Raw genomic sequence first — 20,521 nt, forward strand, 5'->3', positions numbered from 1 at the left:
TTAAGCTTTTCATGCTAGAGGAAAAATACGTAAGAACAAAACAAAAACACCCAGATAACATCCCTGCGCTTATTTGGACTGCTAAGCAGAACAAATTTTTTTTTTTTTTTAAATCTTCGTTCAGCATTATTAAAGACATTATATTTTGAAACTTTAGTTACTGCTTTATCCAAATAGTTGGAAAGTCAGTGCCTGATAAAAACATTAAAGCTGTTTTATAAGTTTTAAATTCATGGCAGTGTCTCTGAAAGGTTGGTTTTGTTAACTATTTTTGGGAAATGTCTTTTACTGTAAACTGTTGATTATAAAGAATTGTCTTTTTTTTCAGAGAATTGTTTACAGTTAGTGATTCATCTGTCAAAGAGTCCATTCTTCTACAGTTTTTAGAAATGTGATGATTTTGTCAAGACTTAGACTATATTAGAATAAGCGAATTCGTACTTTTTACCTGCTTAAATGTAGTTCATTTCTTCATACCATAGTACAGGATAGTGGGGACAAGGCAAAATGATCAGATTCATAAATAATTGACAATGCTTCATTTGAAATACAAATATATATTAAAATGTGATGCATGCATGATTTCTTTTTTTTGCCTAGCAAGTTTATTTTATCTGACAATAAAAATCATACATTTCAAATCAAGACTAAACTCTTATCTTAAATTTGGGCTTGGTCAGTAAGCCAACAAATCTATCATTCTCACATTTTTTTAATACATGTACACATACACATTTATTCAATTAAATACATACTACCCCTGTCCTTGGTCTCTAGAATCAATAAAAATAGGTCAGTTTACATTTATTTAGGTAGACATACAAATTCTTCCTTGTAGGGATACCTTTCCTTCACAGCTGACAGGAGACGCCTCCAGAGGCTGTAGCCTGGTGCTCCATTTCCAATTGCTTTGTCAATGCCTGCATCTCCAGCAAGGGATCCCAGCCGCCTGGCTTCCCTGCCCTCTAATTCCAGACTATTTTCTCCGGTGTCCCAGCACCAGAGCAGCCAGGTGACAAGCTGCTCACCTAGACAATGACCGAAATCTTTTCACACATCTCGTAGCTCACACTGGTATAGGTTTCAGGTAGTTACTGTTGTTTCTGCAACACCTTCATCCTCCTGTTCCTCTGACGGCCCAGCCTCATCTTCTCCGTACCTAGTCTTAGCAGGAGTTTCTCTGCGTTTTAAACAATCTGACTCTCTAAACCATTTTTTCATCTTGGTTACGGGTGCAACTGACACCTGTACAGTTTGTTTCCCTGGCTCAGCCTTGGGGCCCATTTTAGGGCTTGGAGTGGCTGCGGGGCCTGTCTCACAGGTTGAAGCGGCCACAGGGTCTGTCACTGGGGTTACATTGGCATTGAATGCAGCTCAGTAAGCACAGGCCAAGCCCCAGCACGTTGCAGTGATTTCTGAATGTCTGGTACTGCCAGGGTGATGACATCTTTTTCAAACACTCCACCAGTTTTCTAGTTTTTTTTTCCAATTGTTCAGGGGTGAATTTCCAAAGCACTGAAGGTGCCCCCTGCTCTAGATGCCTGCCCATATCCTCCCACTCTCCCTGCCACTCATAACTATCCTGCCTCAGAAGAGATCTTTGGATGACACTCTTAAGTATTTGTTTAACCTTAGACAAAACCTGAAGGGCATTCAGGGGGCATAACGATAAGAACATACTGGTCTGAACATCCCAAGGATAGTCAAAGTTTTGGAAAGCTACCATAACTCGCCTGAAGAAGAAAGGGAGTGTGAAAAAGTGGGAAAAAACTTCTTCCCCCAACCCTACCTCAGAAACTATTAACAATAACACCTTTCATGCTTTCTCTTCAGGGAGCCAAACTATGGAGGGGTCAGAGGGAGAATTCCAACAGTAATTTCTTTCTTTAAAGTTATCTCCTTGAAACTCTAACTTCTAGTAATTTAAAGGCTTTTGACTTGCATATTGGGAAGACAGCATTTCTTTTATGACCTTTGTTTTAAGACTGTGTGGAAAACAAAACAACAACAACAACTACTACTACGAGAAGGAACTTGTCCTTCACCTAAATTTTTATTATTTTGCAACTCCTTCAGGTGTCCACAATGAATTCTGTCATCTGTCCCTCCCCAGAAATAGACATTGTGGCATAGAGGTATAATTTCAGTTCACACCAGAAGACATTCTTCCCACTGAAGTACAGTTAAGCCCCACAAAGGGCCAAAAAACTTGTCAAAAAGTAATGTATTTACAAGTTAGTTTTACATGTTGGCATTATTTACTTGTCTGGTCTTGTATTCAGGGCTTGATCTATTCAGGGTAGGGGGAGGAACAGGTAATGCCATGCAAGGTTGCTTGGTCGTATGACTGACAACACGACTCTAAAATTTTGAACTGTTTGTAGAGAAGCAAAATACAGAAGAGTACACTATCCCCGAGGGAAACGCAGAAACTACCTGTTGCTTCTCAGGTTTAAATTTTTCCCTTAAAAGGTGTAAGAAAAGGTGTAACCAGCTGTTTGAGTACAATTCTTATGTATACGTGAACACTTTCCTCTCCAATTTCCAACTTGGAGCTCAACATTTTTCATCATACTCTTAGATCAGAATTTTGATTCTAACAATAGTTCCTAGTGCAAATTTCCAGAGAAGAGAGAAGCAAACTAGTCCTGTCTGCTTTAAATGAGATGGAGATAGCAAATGTAAATGAAGAAAATAAACCTGTAGGAATGTTTTCAAATAATGGTCATTGTCCAAAAGCTTGAAATCAGTTGAATCCTTGAAAGTTAATTAATGGAAACTCAGGTTGCATCACTGAATGTGAAGTAGTAAGAGAGACTTGCATCATTGCAGAGCCTCAGTCACAGTTTAAATTGGTGCTGCCTCTAAGTTCACAACAATGAAAGAGAGAAGCATCTCTTTCTACCTTGTCAGCTACTAGCAGACCTAGAGAAAAAAAAGTTGTTAAAATTAAAAAGTCATGTGTGTTTTTTTTTTTAGGACATTTCACTGAATATGTAATATTTAGTAGTATTTAGTAGTAACCAGACTACAAATGAAAGGGAAGACAAAACAGCAGAAGGTACATGCACGGCCTTAATCTACATGGCAATTGACAACCACCACAACCTGCAATGATTTCTAAGTGCCTTACACCATTCACCCTTGAGACAGAAAAATGGGATTCCCATATTATTCAGGGGCAGTGCAATCCCTCTCAAAATAGGAGAGTCCGGGGTACACTACTGAGTACTGAAAATCTTCAGACTAGGCAGCACCAAACTCAACCGAGAAGGGAGGATGAGTCTCTTTGGATCTTCATGTAAGACAAAGAAAACTCAAATTTTAACCCTAAGCAACTCTTTTTAGAGACAGGCTGGGAACTAGTTCTTTTTAAACCCAGGGTCCATTTCAGCATCTTCAAAGCTAAAGAAATGGTTGACTGCTCTGTTGAATCGTGTTCCAGGCAGAAAATATCATGTTCCTATTAACACAAAGAGCTTCGTGTCTTGCTTCAGCCCTAAAGATAAGTTTTGGATTCAAATGTACCCCCTCCAAGAGGAACAACCACCTTTACTTTGTGGGGCTCATATTCTGCATAAGAGAATTGTAACTTCAGACTTCATGATGTCTCCTCTTGAGGAAGGGAGGAGGTTGCAGGTGTATAAAGTGACAAGACAACTTCCAAAAATAGGTTTCATTGCCACAAAACTACTTGAACGCATTCCTGCCAGTGCAAAAACTCCTTTGCAAATGACCACAGATTAGACTAAAAAACTGTGGAATGCATTGTTGAAGATTTTTCTGCGTACTTGCAACTTGATGAGCCAGTCAAGCTGAGATGCCAGCCAGACATCCCAACTGTGGCTTAGGATCTGCTGTGCCCCAGTGAACTCCCTCCTCATAAGAAAACTTGTTTACGAAGTACGTACTCTCTGGCGACCTGACTTCTAAAACACCCTCAAAATACTCCTACTGTTGAGTGTTAAATCACAATGCCTTCATAGAAAACTTCTTCAGCCATCATTTTTCATGAAAAAATCCCTGGGGACCAGATCTGCAGACCAGATCTGGTCCCCCTGGGTAGCTGAGATACTGGTTTGTACAGGTGGGGAGGAAGTTACATTTTCTTTCACTTGGTGGATCTCTTCATGTAGTTTCTCCACAGCATAAACACAGACCTGTGGATAAGAGTAGATTCTTTGTTCTTACTGCTGGTGTTTTTTAGCCAATTCATCCACTGTGGGTTCCACATGGTCTTTCTTCCAGAAAGAGACAGTTAACAGGTAGGAAAAAAGATGTTCCCTTGACCCTACCTAAGAAACTTTTAACCATTACACCTTTCACGCTTTTTGTTGAGGGAGCGTATCTACAGAAGGGTCAGGAGGAGACATCCAATGATAACTTTAAAGGAAGGAACTATCTCCATGTAGCTATAACTTCTAGTAATTTAAAGGCTTTTGACTTGCATATTGTGAAAACAGCATATTCTCTCAATTTCCACTTTGTGAAAGTAATGATAATACCACCGGTATCTATCCAAATCTGTTTCTACTTGCCCCAAGACAAAATTTGAATTCACATTAAGGCATCTTTTTCGCACAGCCTGTTGTTGAACCTTAACAAATACTTAAGAACATTCTTCAAACTCAGGCTTGAGCTTCTAAGGTTGTTGGGTTTTTTTTGTTTGTTTTGTTTTTTTTTTTTTAGGGCTAGCAAGGGAATCCATGTAAGTAATTTCACTGCAAACAAACAAGATGAAGGAAGTACTCCAACTCCTCAACATTAAACAACTGTGGAACCCAGCAACACTTACCTGCCATCTTCTGAACTTGAGTCACTTCCAAACTACTTCACAGTGAAGTAGGACCACCAGGGTTTTACTGCATTGAGAAGGCACCACCACTGTAACTAGCTCATAGAGCCTCTAAAACTATTTCACAGAGATGGTAGAAAACATGAAGAAAAAGCACCCTACCAGGGAACACTGAGTCCATTTCACCATGATGGAAAAGCACCCTAGATAACCCAAGCCTCTAACTCTCCTGGGGAGCCAATTTCCTTCTCCACTCCTTATGCTTCCTATATAGCAAAGCTCAAATGATCCACAGCTGGCAGATTTCACTTCACAAGGGTGGAGCCAAGAGACCTTGTGGAATAGGCTCATCTACCTGGCTTCAATGTTTTAAGCTCAAATGCTCCCTATCCCTAATAGAAATAACCTGACAAGGGGCTTAGTGGTTAGAGTTGACCTAATGAATTAACTACAAAAGGTGGACAAGGGTCATATTTCTGTTAGTCACTCTGTGAGGAAAATTGGTACAGAGACTGTTAAAAATAAATAAATAAATAAATAAATAAATAAATAAATAAAAGAAAAAAGAAAATGACTTTAAAGGCAAAATTGCTATCATAGATTTTCATCTGCCTAGTCATGACAGATAAAGAATAGAGCAATCAGAATTATTTTTCTTGACATTTATTTAGGAACTGGGTCCAAAATCTTCAATTACTTTAAGATTAAAAAATCCAGGAAATATGTGGGGATTGTCATCCCAGGATATTTATTTACCATTGCGTCCAATTCCAGTCAATGCCCAATTATGAGATAAATACATTTATCCCATATAGACATTTGTATCAGGTGTTTTTTATTAGTGGAAACACTGATGCAGAACGAAAGTTCAATAGAGGAAGCCTTTCATGCTGAAACATCAAAATTACCAAAGGGATGAGGGGTCAAGCTATACCCCTTATATTAAGGCAAGCAGTCATTAAATAGTCAAATACAGCAGATGATATCTGGTTTAACAAAGAGACATTCACATATTCTGGGAAATGAAACAATGTTTTTTTAAATTAAAAAAAAAAAAAGCCAGACCATCTTCTAGATTAAGAGCAAGTAAAATAAATTTCGTGGAATAAGATTAAATCTCTCTGGACCTCCTCAGGAAGACTTCAAATGCTATAAAAGAAATGGTCTATAAAAACTAATATGCTACATCAAGAGAGGGATTTTCCAGTGATGAAAGATAAGATATATAAGACCATAGACATCTTGACATCCAAGACATTATGAAATGGAAATAATGTGAATACTATATGTAGTTCAAAAGTTTTACTTCCTCACTTAGGTCAAACGTAAAACTTTGTTATTTTGTTGCCTATTTTTAGTCTTGTGAATAAGAAGTACAAATTCTTTTTTATCTTAAAACTAGATGAAATGAAGAGTGAATTCAAGATTACTGCCTAACAAGACATTCCCCTTTGAATGGTCCAGCAAATCTAGGAAGCAAGGCACTGAGTGCTGTAGTAAGTGCCGTAGCTTCCTATTGTGTTTCTTGGGTATCCAGAGGGTGGAGGCAGTGGTGCACAAAAGCACAATACGAACTGCAGAGCAGTGGTAGGCACCCACCATGGCAATGGACAGGAGGCACCCCTCGTTACTGGTGGCAGACAGAACACTTTGTGCCATGTAGCAAGGTAATGGGAAGCCTGCCAGGACTTACAGAAACCCCAGAAAATTTGCAGTTTCCAGTTAAGGAGCCACAAGTTCGACCATTAGCTAACCTCTGTGTACTTCCTCTTACAGCTAGAGCTGAACAGTAAAGAAAAACATCCCCTTCATGGTGATGGTTAAGTATGAGGCAGAAAGGACAGTGGGATTTTAACCTTTTTAAACGTTAGATCACATACAGAGGAAGAGCATACTGAATTAAGACAATCTTGATACGTGTTTTTTTAAATTTGGGTTCAGTATTATCTACAGATTACATTAAATTAAACCACATCATAAGAGGAGAAAGAAAAATATCTATGATAAGGTTAATTTTTCACTTTCGACACATTAGGCTGATTTATTCGTACTGTATAATCCTGTATAATTTAATTAACTTCTGCTGGAAGGTCAGTGTAACTATTAACATTGGTAGAGATATTCAAAATGACTAGTAACTGTCACTGCCTTGGATTTAAAGAAAATGCAATTAATACTTTCCTTTTTTCCCTGTTGACTGCTTTCTTCTGCTTATACAGGAAGATTTTAAAAGATACAAAGGCCTGCCAAGAAGAAAGTAAATCATGAACTATATGCATTAAGGATGCTTATACAGGAATACATAAATTCATATTTATACAAATTGAGGAAGCCCATCTTTCATGGCTGCCTTCATCACCTGCTTTGGTCCTAGCTGCACTAGGAACTGATCAGTTATAGACAATCATGGATTATCATGCCAACAGCGAGCAGCATATGGCATAGTGAAATGTTCCATTTCTGATAACCATTTAAAAATATTATTGTTGACAGAGAGGATCTGCCTGGCCCTGTGACATTCATGAGTTTTTCTGTATCGTGTTTTCCTTAACTTAAAAATTCATTTCCTGACGGCACACACAACATGGACGCCTGATGGCTCTTGAACAGGAGAACATTTATGGCCATTTTTCACCACTACATATACTTTCCCCGTAGCCCCACGCACTCTCCACGCACCCGAATCTGTCTTATAATTGGTTAGAGACCCTCAGACACATGCCTTGAGCCAGCCAGCAATTGGCAACTGCCCAAAACTCATCTTTAACACTGTAGCCAATTTACTTTATCTCGTCCTTGCTCAAGATTTTGGTTCTACCGCTGTTTTCCTCATTATCTCTAACTCAGGGACATGTGAAACAGCGCGAAGCCACCTGCGAATTCCTTTCCCACAAAACAGCACAAAGCTCTCTGCGAATTCTTCTCCCACAATTCCCCCTTTTTTATTTTCAATCAACCAAATGCTTTCTACAGATTTTTCTATCAATCACCGCGAACACTGCAATAAGCAAGGTACAATAAGCAACAGGGTGAAAATCACATGCAGAACTACGATTGTAAAGTAGCGTGCCTACTAGAATCTACATCAGTTAACAAGCCACTAAGTGCTAGGGATGTTGCTTCGCAGCGATGCTGCTTCTTACTCGCACAGCACAATCACGCAATCACACAATCACACAATCACACAAAGAGGCCTCTGGCACTTCTCATTCATACTACAAGAAAATATCACTTAAAATAATTTGTCCGCAGCTTCAGGAGGTCCTTGTCTACTCCCGTGGTGAGTGGCTGAGAGTGGAGACCCCTCCGAGGAAAATGCTCGGGCTGCACCTAGGGGTGTCTGTTCCACAGCCGAGCAGAGAGGCTTCTGGCTCAAGGAATGATGCTATTATAGTTTTGTATAATTACACCAAAGAGATGCATTGCAATAAGGAGCAAGTGTGGCATTGACCATTTGTTTCATGATCTGGTTTTTGCCCGAGCAATTGAACCTTACACATGCTGTTGCTGTTACACATCCCAGGATATCTAATTCCTGTGGCTCTAGGGGCGCTTGCGGCAAGTAGACAGTCCAGTCTTTGTTATCTGCCGGGTTCCCCACCAGACATGCTGTAGATGGGTCATTTCATTGGCTCCACCAGATCCAGGAGCCTCCTCCCATCAGTTCCAACTTCCTCCTTTCTAGCTTGTTTGCTACACTATGCCCCCGAGCCACCTCCCTCCTGCAAAGTAGCATGTTGAATAGAATCAGTATCTGCCAAGAGAGCACTTGGCGCAGCAGACGTGGCGTTGTTTTGTTTGGCAAGCCAGCACCCTAATTTATTGAGTGTTGTCAGAGCCTGGGTCGCAGCAACACCGAGTGTAAGGAAGGGGGCTACAATAACTTTATCAGCCTCCCAGAAATCAAGATTGTCCTTGCAGTCTTTCGGTAGTGATTGACCGCTCGTCTCATCTGCCTATGGAGCTTCATGATATTCAAGATCATAGACGTATTAAGTGTCAATAAAGTTAAATGTCCCGAAGTGCAAGGTCCTCCCACAATTAGTGAGGGGACACCCTGCCAGGCCTGGTCACCGCAAATAAGGAACAGCCCGGCTGGCAAGGCCAGTGGTGCATTCAAGGACCTAGATATGTTAGGGGTGGTGTAACTACACCATTTGGATTCATTCCGGTACACAGATAGGCTGGCCGTGATGTTAACCACAGTAATATTTTTCCCAGTATAACTGAACCTTAAGCAGGCAAGCGCGTTAACACTTCCCAAGATATCTAGCTCCTGAGGCTTCAATGGGGCTATCGGTAATTGGGCCACCCAACCATCCCAGTTGTTCATTGCCTCTCCGGAGGCATTTCCTGTACCTGAGAGGTTCCATCCCACCCCCCCCAAGGTGTGGCCCTATCAATGTGCTGCTAACCAAATTTGTCAGGTCCTTATCTTCTAGCGGAATCCCGACTAGGCAGGTCGTGAACGGATTTCCCGTGCTGGCCGTAGACAGACACATATGGTTTTGTCCGGTCATGCTGGCGAGGGTGACCCAGATGTTTCATCTGGTCTGGATTGAGACCCAGGAGGCACCGAAGCTGCAGAGGTGGACGAGCACGATGGTCCCAACCATGGTCACACGCCACGAGCCGGCACCCATTGTGGTTCTTGTCCTGTGGAAACACAAGCGTACCCTCACCCCCAGGTTATTAAGGGATATGGTCCTTCCCGCCCCCCAGTATCCAGATTTCTCATCATAACCATCGCTTTTCCTGTTGGAATGGACTCTAGTCCTGATTCCACTGATTTAAAATGCTTAATTATAGGTGGTATTTCTTTGTATTGAAAAGGTAGTGTCAAATGATTCGTGACATATACCACTTTGTTTAATCTATTCTGTGGGGTCTCCTGTGTCTTCCCCTTTTTCTGTTTTGCCGATAAGTCCTTTAATGTGCAGTGAACATGCTCTACTATTGCTTGTCCTGTGGGTGAGTGTGGGATGCCTGTCTTGTGAGTGATACCCCAGGAATGGAAAAAAACCCATGTAGAGCAGCTCGCATAGACTGGGCCATTATCAGTTTTTATTTCTTTAGGGATTCTGAGGGTGGCAAAGGCTGCACAGAAATGTGCCTGTACGTGACGGCTTGTTTCGCCCATCATCGCAGAGGCCCAGAGCGTGTGTGAAAAAGAATCTATGGACATGTGAACGTATTTTAGCCTCCCGAACTCGGGAACGTGAGTAACATCAGTTTGCCAAAACTGAAGAGAAGAGAGGCCCCTAGGATTAACTGTAGTCGGTGGGCTTGGTCATTGTTGACAATCTGGGCAGGTCTGTACTATGAGCTTAGCATCTCCTATGGGGATGGCAAAATCTTTGGACAATGCCTTTGCAGCCTGGTGGAAGAATTGATGTGATAGACAAGCCTGGGACAATGTATTTGGCACTGGGACTTGCAATGCAATGTTAGTCAATTGATCGGCCCGGGCATTTCCTTCTGCAAAGAATCCCGGGAGTGTCGTATGACTTCTAATGTGGATCACGCAATAAGGGTGGGTACAGTGTTCTACAAGAACTAATAACTCTTTAAATTTTAAGAATAGTGCTTCGTTGTGGATGTGTTTGATCTGAGATCTTTCAATTCGTTGTGCTACTCCTACTGCATAATGTGAATCAGAGACAATATTTAGTGGAGCCTGGTCCCATTGCTTGAAAGCCATTACTACCGCATGAAATTCTACTATCTGAGGGGAGCCCTGTATTGTTTCTATGACATGTTGCCAGTGGCCTCCTTGTTTCCACGTGACTACAGCTTTTCCCGTTCTCCCTGACCGTCTGCAAATACTGTTTGTCCTTGGACTGGCTGCCATCGATATAGCGGCTTGTCCTCAACCTGTACATTATTATAAAAGGTAAACATTTTATGAGATGGGAGATGTATATCAAGTTGACCATTGAAACCTGAAAGGGCTGATTGTAGCTCTAAGCTATTCTGGAGGCACCAATCAAGGTAGTCTTTAACTATCGGAATGATAATGGATTTTGGCTCTTCTCTGGCCATTTCTATAATTCGTTCTCTTCCCTTCCTAATCAAATCTGAAATCATTTCAATGTGGGTGGCAAGTGTCTTTGTCGGTTGGTGGGGTAGAAACACCCATTCTGACAGCAGCAACGGGTCTGTTGCATTGGAGTCCCATTGCGCAATAATAGCTAAAGGTTGTGGATTCTGGTTGCATATGTAGAATTGAATGGGTAAATTTGCTGCTTGCCGCTGGCATTGTTGGGCAGAGATCTCCTCTATGTGGTGTAGCGCCGCCCTGGCTTCATTAGTCAGCCGGCGGGGCGCATTAATATTGGTGTCCCCTTTTAACAACTCAAACAGGGGTGCTAGTGTATGGTTGTCAATTCTGCATTGTGTCCTTATCCAATTTATATTGCCTATAATCTTCTGGACATCATTGAGCGTGCGAATTTCCATTGTAATGGCTACATTTTGGGGTTGAATACTTTGCTGCAGTATCTTCCAGCCTAAATATTTCCAAGGCGCCTCCATTAGAATTTTTTCTGATGCGATTTGTAATCCCCATGTCTGTAACTCCCAAGAAGGCAGTACTTCTTGCGTTAAGTTGTCTGTCAGGCTGGAGAGCAATATGTCGTCCATATAATGATAGATGTATACGTTTGGGAATCGTTTGCGTACAGGGCGTAGCGCTTCTGCTACGTATGTTTGGCAAATTGTTGGGGAACTTTTCGTCCCTTGGGGCAGCACCGTCTAATGATACCTATCCATTGGTTCGGTCTTATTGATTTTTGGGACTGAGAACGCGAATCGAGGAGCATCAGCAGGGTGAAGTGGAATAGTAAAGAAGCAGTCCTTTAAATCAATAATCAAGATATTCCAATTGCGAGGGAGCATAGCAGGAGAAGGTAATCCGGGCTGGGGAGCTCCCATGTCTTCCATTGCATTGTTTATTTGACGTAAACCATGAAGTAATTGCCGTTTTCTGCTTTTCTTTTTAATAACAAACACGGGTGAATTCCAGGGGCTGGCTGTGGGGGTAATGTGTCCAAATTGTAACTGTTCTTGGACAAGTTCTTGGAGAGCAGTGATGTTTTCCACAGGGAGCGGCCATTGATTCACGCACACAGGATTATTAGTCCTCCAGGTGAGTCTCATGCGCGATCGTTCGTCAATGGCCGCTATCGAAAATTTTCCGGAAAGCTCAGGGTGAACTTGCCCTGTCCCATCCCATCCCTCCCCAGGAGACTGACAGGGATGAGGGCAGCATATGGCTGGAAGTTATACAGCGAGCCTTCATGAGTCTTAAAGGAAAGCATATACCGGCTCTGGAAAGTATCAGAGACACCACCGACTCCCACAAGGCCTTTTGTGATGGAGTCTAACGGCCAACCTTTGGGCCAATCCTGAAGAGCAATGACCGTGACATCTGCCCCGGTATCCATTAATATGGCTATTTGTGCGCTCGAGGGGTCGGCCTTTGGGTGATGAAGTGTTAGGGTCAGTGTAGGTCTCTTGATGGCGATGGCTGAGGCCCAAAAAACTGATGGGGGTCCCATCGATCCAAACCCCGCGTCGTGTCGGTCGCACGTCTCTTCTTGTGGAACTATGGCTTTAAATAGTATTAACTGTGCAATTCTAGTCCCCTTGGGTATGAGCATTGGAGGAGAAGGAGTCCATGCTATTGCTTGTATTATTCCTTCATAATCAGCATCGATTACTCCAGGCAGTAAAAAAAAGACCCGTTAGTGTGGTGCTAGACCATCCTAGCAAGACTGCGCTGCATCCCTTCCCTCTGCTTTATACTTCAAACGGTGCTGGCTAGCCCATTGCTTGCTGCACTGTAGGCAAGTAGTGGGAGGAGCAGGGTTACCGCGTTCCCCCCTCCGCTCCTCGCTGTGGGCATTCAGTGGCAAAATGCCCCGTGGCTCGGCAGTGAAAACACCGTTTACCCCCGGTTTTAAGCGCAGCAGCAAAAGCTCCAGGCAAAGCGGCAGTGTGATGTTCTATGGATCCGACTCGATCGCAAGCCTCTATCATTTGTACTAATGTAGTATCAGCAGGCAGGGCTTGGAGTATTTTCTTACAGTCTGTGTTTGCATTTTCCACTGCCAGTATTAGTATAAGGGCCTCTTTAGCCTCGCGGTTGTCAATTTGTTTGTCCAAAGCGTCTCTCGATCTATCAATGAATTGCATATAAGGCTCGGTAATTTGTTACCTAATGCTGGTAGATGATAGCTCGGCTTTTCCAACTTGAGGGAACTTCAACATAGGCTGGAAGGCCAGAGACGCGGACTGCCGCGAGATGGCACCGTCGAGCCTAGCCTGCAATCTCGGATCAAATAACGGCCCGGTCCCCATCGACTGTGGGATCCCGGCTCCCGAGAGGGGGTCGCCAGGCTGCCGGTCCAGGTTACGCAGGGCAGCCAATTCGCACCCTTCTTTCCATTTTTGCTCCCACAGTAATTTTTGTGTTGGCGTTAAAATCATGGCGGCTATCTGACGGCAATCGTACGGCACCAGCAATTGACCAGTCATAACGTTTTCTAACAATGACCGAGTAAACGGTGCGTGTAATCCATATGTAGTCACAGCCTTTCTTAATTCTTTAATTAGGTCCCAGTGGAAGGCATTATATTCATTTGGACCGTTGGGTCGCACCTGCACCCGGAAAGCCATTCGTACCGGGTCCCCGTCCTTTAGCGCTTCCCGGCGCACCAGCTCCCATCATTGCCGTGGGTCGAAAGCTCGGGCCCCCAGGGAGGCATCATCGGGGGTAGGCGAGGGGGGAGCTGACGGGGTCAGCGGGGAGGGGCTCTGCGGCAGTGGTCCGCGGCCCTCTTCCTTGTCATCCCCCAGGTCTATCAAATTGCACCGCTCTGGTGACCTTGCAGGCTCTGATCTCGGTTCGGCTGCTTTTATTGCCTGGGCAGCGGCGTTCTGTACTTTCTTTTCTGCCTGCCACGATCTTAAAGTCTCTGTCACCAGCCGCCACGTAGTCATCACCTCAGCAGCATTAGTATCCCCACAGGACGCTGCTTCCCATATTTTTTCCCCCGCTTGGTCCCAAGTTTTTACATCAAATACTGTAGAAGCCATTGAGGGGAACCCTTCTTCTTTTCGCAAAATTTTCAATAATAGCTTTATCTTAAACAGGTCATATTTTACTCCCCTTTCTACTAGGAGTTGCTTTAGTAATTTCACTATAGCCGCTTCCTCTGCCGAAAGGCTAGCTCCCATGATTAATGCCCAGCCGCTCACCTGTCCTCCAGGTGATGTCCCGGGGTTGAAGCTGCAGTCCAGCTGCGAGCTGGATCCATTCGGCTGGGTTCCGTTCAGACTCTCATACAGCGCTGCTCCTTCCTGATCACGTCGGGGTCACCAGTTGATGGCATGCACAACACGGACTCCTGATGGCTCTTGAACAGAAGAACCTTTATTGCCATTTTTCACCACTACATATATTTTCCCCATAGCCCCACGCACATTCCACGCACCCGAATCTGTCATACAATTGGTTAGAGACTCTCAGACACGCGCCTTGAGCCAGCCAGCAATTGGCCACTGCCCAAAACTCATCTTTAACACTGTAGCCAATTTACTTTATCTTGTCCTTGCTCAAGTTTTTGGTTCTACCGCTGTTTTCCTCATTATCTCTAACTCAGGGACATGTGAAACAGCGCAAAGCCACCTGCAAATTCCTTTCCCACAAAACAGCACAAAGCTCCCTGTGAATTCTTCTCCCACAAATTCCCAACAATTCGTAATAGTCCACAGGGGGTAAAATAATTAATATCTATTAAGTCTTTTGAAATTAACAGATTATAGCACTCTGGAAATACAAGTATTTTGTATTTGATACAATAATAAGTGTATTATCGAACAATTAGATTCGGTGAAAAATTCCAGTAAACCCAGTCATTAAGTAGGTTGATTAGCTTTGAGAATCTGAAGCTTATTGATTAGAATTTGCAATTGTTAGGCGCACTGCCAGCAAGTGTTCTTGTATGTGTAAAATACTGTGTCATATCAACTAAAAATCTAGAGATGGATGTTTCAGAAGAAAGCACCCATAATTGCAGCAGCATGTGAAAGATGTGGGGATATTTTCCTGTTAAGGAAAAAGAACACCAGAAATTATTGCTATGAAGGGTAAGTCTGATTAAGAGGATCACTTACCAGGCGTGACTGACAGATCATAGAAAGAAATTAGTAGCAAAATTAGATTTCATGGGCAGAAATGAGGGTAGGTAAAGTCCACAAGTCTTCATGTGAATAAAGTGAGAGTAAAACTCCCACATGTGTTTAAGGAAAGTGGAAGAACAAATCTTTCTTTATATGACATGCTGCTTTGTTGCTGCTACAATCACAGTTTGAATTAAAACTTGTTTTGCTAGGTTGCTAGGAAATCAATTGGATGTCCCAATCTGAAATTAAAACTTAATGTTTACTTTAAAAAGAATTCTTGCATAGACGCAAGAAAAAATAAACTTCAACTCAAAAAAATTTACATTTTACCACATAATGAAAGAAATATTACAGGAAGACAAAGTAACCAAAATAGTACTTGATTAGCCTAAGAAATGTCATTTGAGCAAAACAGTTACACAGTTATGATCAAGTATAGCTTTGGCAGCACAAAAAAAAATGAGCTTAGGGGAACCCAAAGTGATCTGATCTAAGTGGCTTGTGGGTGGAAAACTATTCTCAGTCATATGAGCCTGCAAAGAAATGTAAGAGAAAATTGGAATAACATACAGACAAACAATATAACTGACAGCTAGGAAGGGAGCGGTAATGGCTTCATGAGAGATGAATATGAGGGTTGATCTCAGACCATATAAATACATCTGAGCTATCTTTAAACCAGTGATCTCAGGATGGGAAATAGAAACAGAACTTGTAGGAGTGAAAATGTAAAATAGCTGGCCCTGAGTTTTCACACTGAGGACAGAAAAGTCTAAACTTAGCAGCAATGACTTTCCCCTGTCTGTTTTCGTATGTATGGAAAGAAACAGCAGAAGTAGAAGACGATGTATAAATCTCTCACCAAGTTGAAGGTTAAACCATCTTTGCAGACTGCACATGATGTAATATTGAATGCAATATTAAGGCTGTTGCTTACAGAATGGGTATTTATGCTTCTTTACAAGTTAAGGAAGCCTTTGATGCATTTACATGTGGGTGATAACGTGAATCTTTCACTATGCTAAGATTTCACAGCACCACCAAGTACCACAGTAATATTTAGTTATCTGGACAGTGGGGTCAGAAGAATGCAGATAGGATTTGGTGAACTGTGTTTGAAAGAGAAGGAAGGGCCTTATCCCACTAGTTCTCCATCTCCCCAGATGACTTGCCCTTCCTAATGTCTTTGCACGCCAAAAGCTGCAGCACAGCATTGAACTATCCCACCTATCCCACTGCTGATCGAGAACCCTCTGGCATGTCCATCTCCTTCCACCTCTGGAACCCGTGGTCTATCTGGGCTCCTGCGTAGAGCCAAGTCTCATTTCCTTCTGCAGTCTGCTCATGGGGAAAGAGCACTGCTGCTGAGGGAAGGAGGAAATCATGGCCTTTGCTCTTCTGCTTCTTGCCCGTGGGATGGAGACACAGTGCAGATCACAATCCTCTGGCTCTGAGGAGGGAGGCACAACCTGGGGAGCCATGCAAAGCAGGGCTGGGCCATGTTACACAGGGCAGTTTCTCTCACAGGGTGGTGTGTGATGCCATATACACACCACAATGCCAGAGGTCCCTAACGTGACTTCATTTCATTTACCCAAGGCATCACATCTTCTTCATTATGTTATTTTTTTCCCTTTCTTTGCAGCTTTCCTTTCTCACATTTGAACAGTGAGTATTCAACTTAATATAATATGTGTATTACATTGAAAAAAGTTAAATGGTTGATTCCTGGAGCTGACATTAGGCTTCTCCACATGTAGGAAAATTTGAATTTTGCAGCAGTTGTTATAAGAGTCTGTATAAGAAGGAGCATGGGGCTTGTGGACAGCGGAGGCACATGAAGAAGTGTATGGGGAAGAGAGAAGAGGGACTTGCAGGGATATTCATTGTGGAGACAGGCTGAGAAGACTCAGTGGTGTTTTGGCTGACTGAGAGGAGAATTAAGAGGCCTTTTTCACTCTTCACTGGCTGCCAACCCTCCAGTCTCTAGACTGAGCTTCTCCTTGCCCACACTTCTTACCACTTCAGCAGCAAACTGGGCAATTTTTACATCTCCTCCACCATTGTCAGGGCTCAGCTGCTCCCGTAAAGGGAAGGGGCAGAGATAGGACTGAGTCAGAAGGGTCAGGTTTGCTATTGCTGGTACATACTCACTCTGAGTGAGTATAAAACAATGCAAATACAGCATAACATATATAAATAAAAGTATAAATCAGTCAGGCTGAGAGAGTTTGCTGGCAGGAGCTAGAAATCCAGTGCTCACATATCATAACAGCTCAAATGCGTGGTCTTCCTCTCCACAGGAGAAAAGGCCTTGGCAGTGGAAAGAGTGAAGCCTGGCTGGTTTTTACCGAGACTGCTTTGCCACCCTGGACATCTGCATCCACAGACAACCTGCCTGTGTTGTCTGTACCCGCAGCTGGCCTGGCTGTTCTCTATACAAATAAAAGAAATATTCCGAAGTTAAAATGGAAACGTCAGCATTGGCTATCAGTAGGAATAAACCCTTTTAATATATATATATATTTTTTCCTTTTGGAAAGAGAAGAATAAACGCTTATATCAGAGTATGCTATCTGAACTTTTGTCTGGTAAAAATCTGAACTTCTAGTGCAGCAGAAATTGTACAAGGCAGGTTGAAAGGTTTCTGGCAACAGGACTGATGTCATCGTTGCAGTGTTAGCTGTGGAGATAACTTGCTCATTGCTTGTCACATGGTTGGTACTTTTGCTCTCAGGAAGCGTAACTAACATGCTTCATTAAAATTCTATTTAGCTGTAATAGGCTAAAGAGCTTTTGAAAGTAACATTTAAAGAAAAAAACACCTATTCCTCAATCCCAACAGGATCACCCATCTAAATATATATACATATATTTGAGCAGATATACAAGGTCATTAACAGATTTCTACATCCACAAGGGCAGCAGTTCAACAAATGCAGGGTTCATTTTGAAAACAGCCTTTTACATTTGACTTTTAACAAAAGAATAATCCTTGAGGCCATTTTCATGTGTCTAAAAGTAAGTGCTTACACAATCATGATCGGAAGACCAAATTCAATCTCGTGTTCCAGGGCTAACAGGAATCCCGGCCAGGGCAAGTGCCTGTGCTTATGGACATTAGACTGGGGGAAATATTATTGAAAGGGTAGTGTGAAAGGGCATAGCCAAGGTTCTCAAACTGTCAGAAGATGCTTTCATTTCTTCTTACGTAGAATAGACCCTGCCTCTCTGAGATTTCCAGTTTCCACATGGTGTATGGGTAGAGTATGGAATGGTTTTAGAATCACCTATTTATCGATATCATATGTTTCGTATAGCTTCTAGAACATTGTGAGATGACTGCAGGCATAACTAGATGGAGTTTATTTAACTGGGGGATGATTTGGGGACACAGTTCATATAATAAGTATCAGCAAATGTTAGCTGGACAGTGATGGATTCATTTTCTAGCGAGACCACAATTAGGCGAAGCTAAACAGATCTGTTGAGGAACGTTTCAGACTCCAGCAGGGAGAACATCAAAAGGCCTAGAGGTCTGCTAAACACTCTTCTTCCCGCTGACGTTTCAGAAAGCAAAGAGGATGAAGCAAAGAAGTTTTTCACCCAAACTGCAGAATTAGGTTAGATAGATCTATATAAGCCTGTAGATAGCCTGCACAGACTGTTTCATTTTTTAAAATGTGCTCACCATGTGGCTTTCACTGAAAACAGTTTAGAACTTATTCTGACAATAATAATTGTTCATTGTTTCCGAAGCACTTGAAATATCTGGACTAAGAGCATGCAATGAAAACCCAGACAGGATTCCAGGGGAACCATACTTTAACTGCTAGAAGACACATGGCTGCAAAAGCTAATTTTCCATTCACTGGAAATTTTGAAAATGTTTTGTTTCATGCACTTAAGGCTTCAATTCCCACCACCCCCTCAGTCAAATTCTCACTAACAACTATGCTGCTTTACAGTCAGCTACAAAAATGTGTTCCCTTTGACAAGAAACTGCATGGTGGTTTTATACTCATCTCTGACCACTTCATTCATCATGTCTCAACGTGGAGTTGCTGTTAGATCAGAATCATAACAAGGAGAGATTTGCAACAGGAATTGCTACGAGGACAGGTTATCCAAGGGACCAATCATTAAATACAGCAAAGAATGTATATAATTCTAAAATGCTGCATAAAGTTTATGGTCATAGTTCTTGTTTGTATATTTTCAATTAAATTATTTCTAAACTTCACTCTTGCAAGACAAAAATGAGGTCTGCACATTGTTAAAAGTCTATTTTCCACAGACTTGTACTAATTAGCGTGGTTAGTTGGCCTTACAGGAATAAGGGATGTTTGTGCTGTGACAGACATTTAAATTGAAAGCTCTAGACACATGGCAAAACAGAGTCCAAAGCTAAGAGAGCAGCCACCATATGAACACACTGAAAAGAGCTCTTGAGTATTTTAAGATACATTTGCTTCATGACTTAAAAATAATGGCACTTCGAACATTCCCACACAGCTCTATTATGGAGGCTTAATAGCAACTGCTGAGCAGTGAATACTCTTTTCAGCAAAGTCGAGATCAGTGATGCTAATTACCAGCAACTGCATCCTGCCCAGGGTAACTCATATTCCACGTTATGGAGAAAACAGTGTATGCCTAACAGACATAGCTGATAAAATATGTTCAACATTTCACAAAAATTATCTGCTTTAGAACAAGCTGAGATGCAATTCTTTCAGATCTGTGCATCTTTCATGAGTGGCTGATATACTGTCCCCAAGTACTATGTGTAACTTTTGAGCCTAACAAACAACGAGGGACATCTCAAATACACAGAGAGTTCACAGCGCATTGCAGTGCTCTGTGGGAGGGTTGCAGGCAGAGATGGTTATATACAAATATTGTTCACAGAGTATAAGCAAACACACGAAATGCTGAATAGAAGTGTTTTGTGCATGGAGTTTACCTACCCACTGCCTCTTGAATTAAACAGATTAGTCAAACATGAAAACATTATTTCCATTTTCCCCCAACAATGCTATATTCTAATGTCAAAAGAGTTAAACTTCAAAGAGTTAATCATGCAGTTAAGGGCAAGCTAGTGTATCTGCCCATTTTTTTATGGAAATATTTAAAAAATATTCCGAAAAATATACTCTAGCACTTGGTAATTCCAGCTAATTTAATTTCCATCATATCTGGTAATGCTTGGAAGTTTAAAATGTATACATACATGTAATTTGCGTTACAAAACAATTTGATAAAATGGTGCGTGTATAAGTTTCCAATTAGAGTAACCACGGGTTATAATTTGCAGCATAGATTTCAGTAATTATTGAACCTATTAATGACTCACTCCTCTGTGTGGACAGAGCACTCCCAGATACTTCCTCCCACAGCAAAGCAAGAGAAGGGAAAGTTTTACCTTTCGTATGCCCTGGGAGGCATATATATTTATGTTTTATCAGCACAATCGTTGCATTATTTCACTGGAACCTCCTTCCCAAGGAATTCAGAATTTATTCCACTTGCTGTGAC

General features: G+C 42.1%; 1 long non-coding RNA gene across 2 annotated transcripts; it reads right to left on the bottom strand.

The window, feature by feature from the left end:
• Positions 1 to 707: 707 nt before the first annotated feature.
• LOC308189833 lies at positions 708 to 14,537 on the bottom strand. Of its 2 annotated transcripts, none has more exons than XR_013946629.1 (4): positions 14,057 to 14,537; positions 4,958 to 9,451; positions 4,796 to 4,862; positions 708 to 4,160 (listed from the first exon to the last, which is right to left on the bottom strand). It is a non-coding gene; the product is annotated as an uncharacterized lncRNA (long non-coding RNA). The 2 variants fall into 2 exon arrangements; XR_013946630.1 differs by having other exon boundaries at positions 10,738 to 14,537.
• Between the last annotated feature and the right edge of the window lie 5,984 nt (positions 14,538 to 20,521).

This window comes from Anser brachyrhynchus (genome assembly GCF_964034855.1).
Source record: "Anser brachyrhynchus genome assembly, chromosome: 2".
NCBI classification, from domain to species: domain Eukaryota; kingdom Metazoa; phylum Chordata; class Aves; order Anseriformes; family Anatidae; genus Anser; species Anser brachyrhynchus.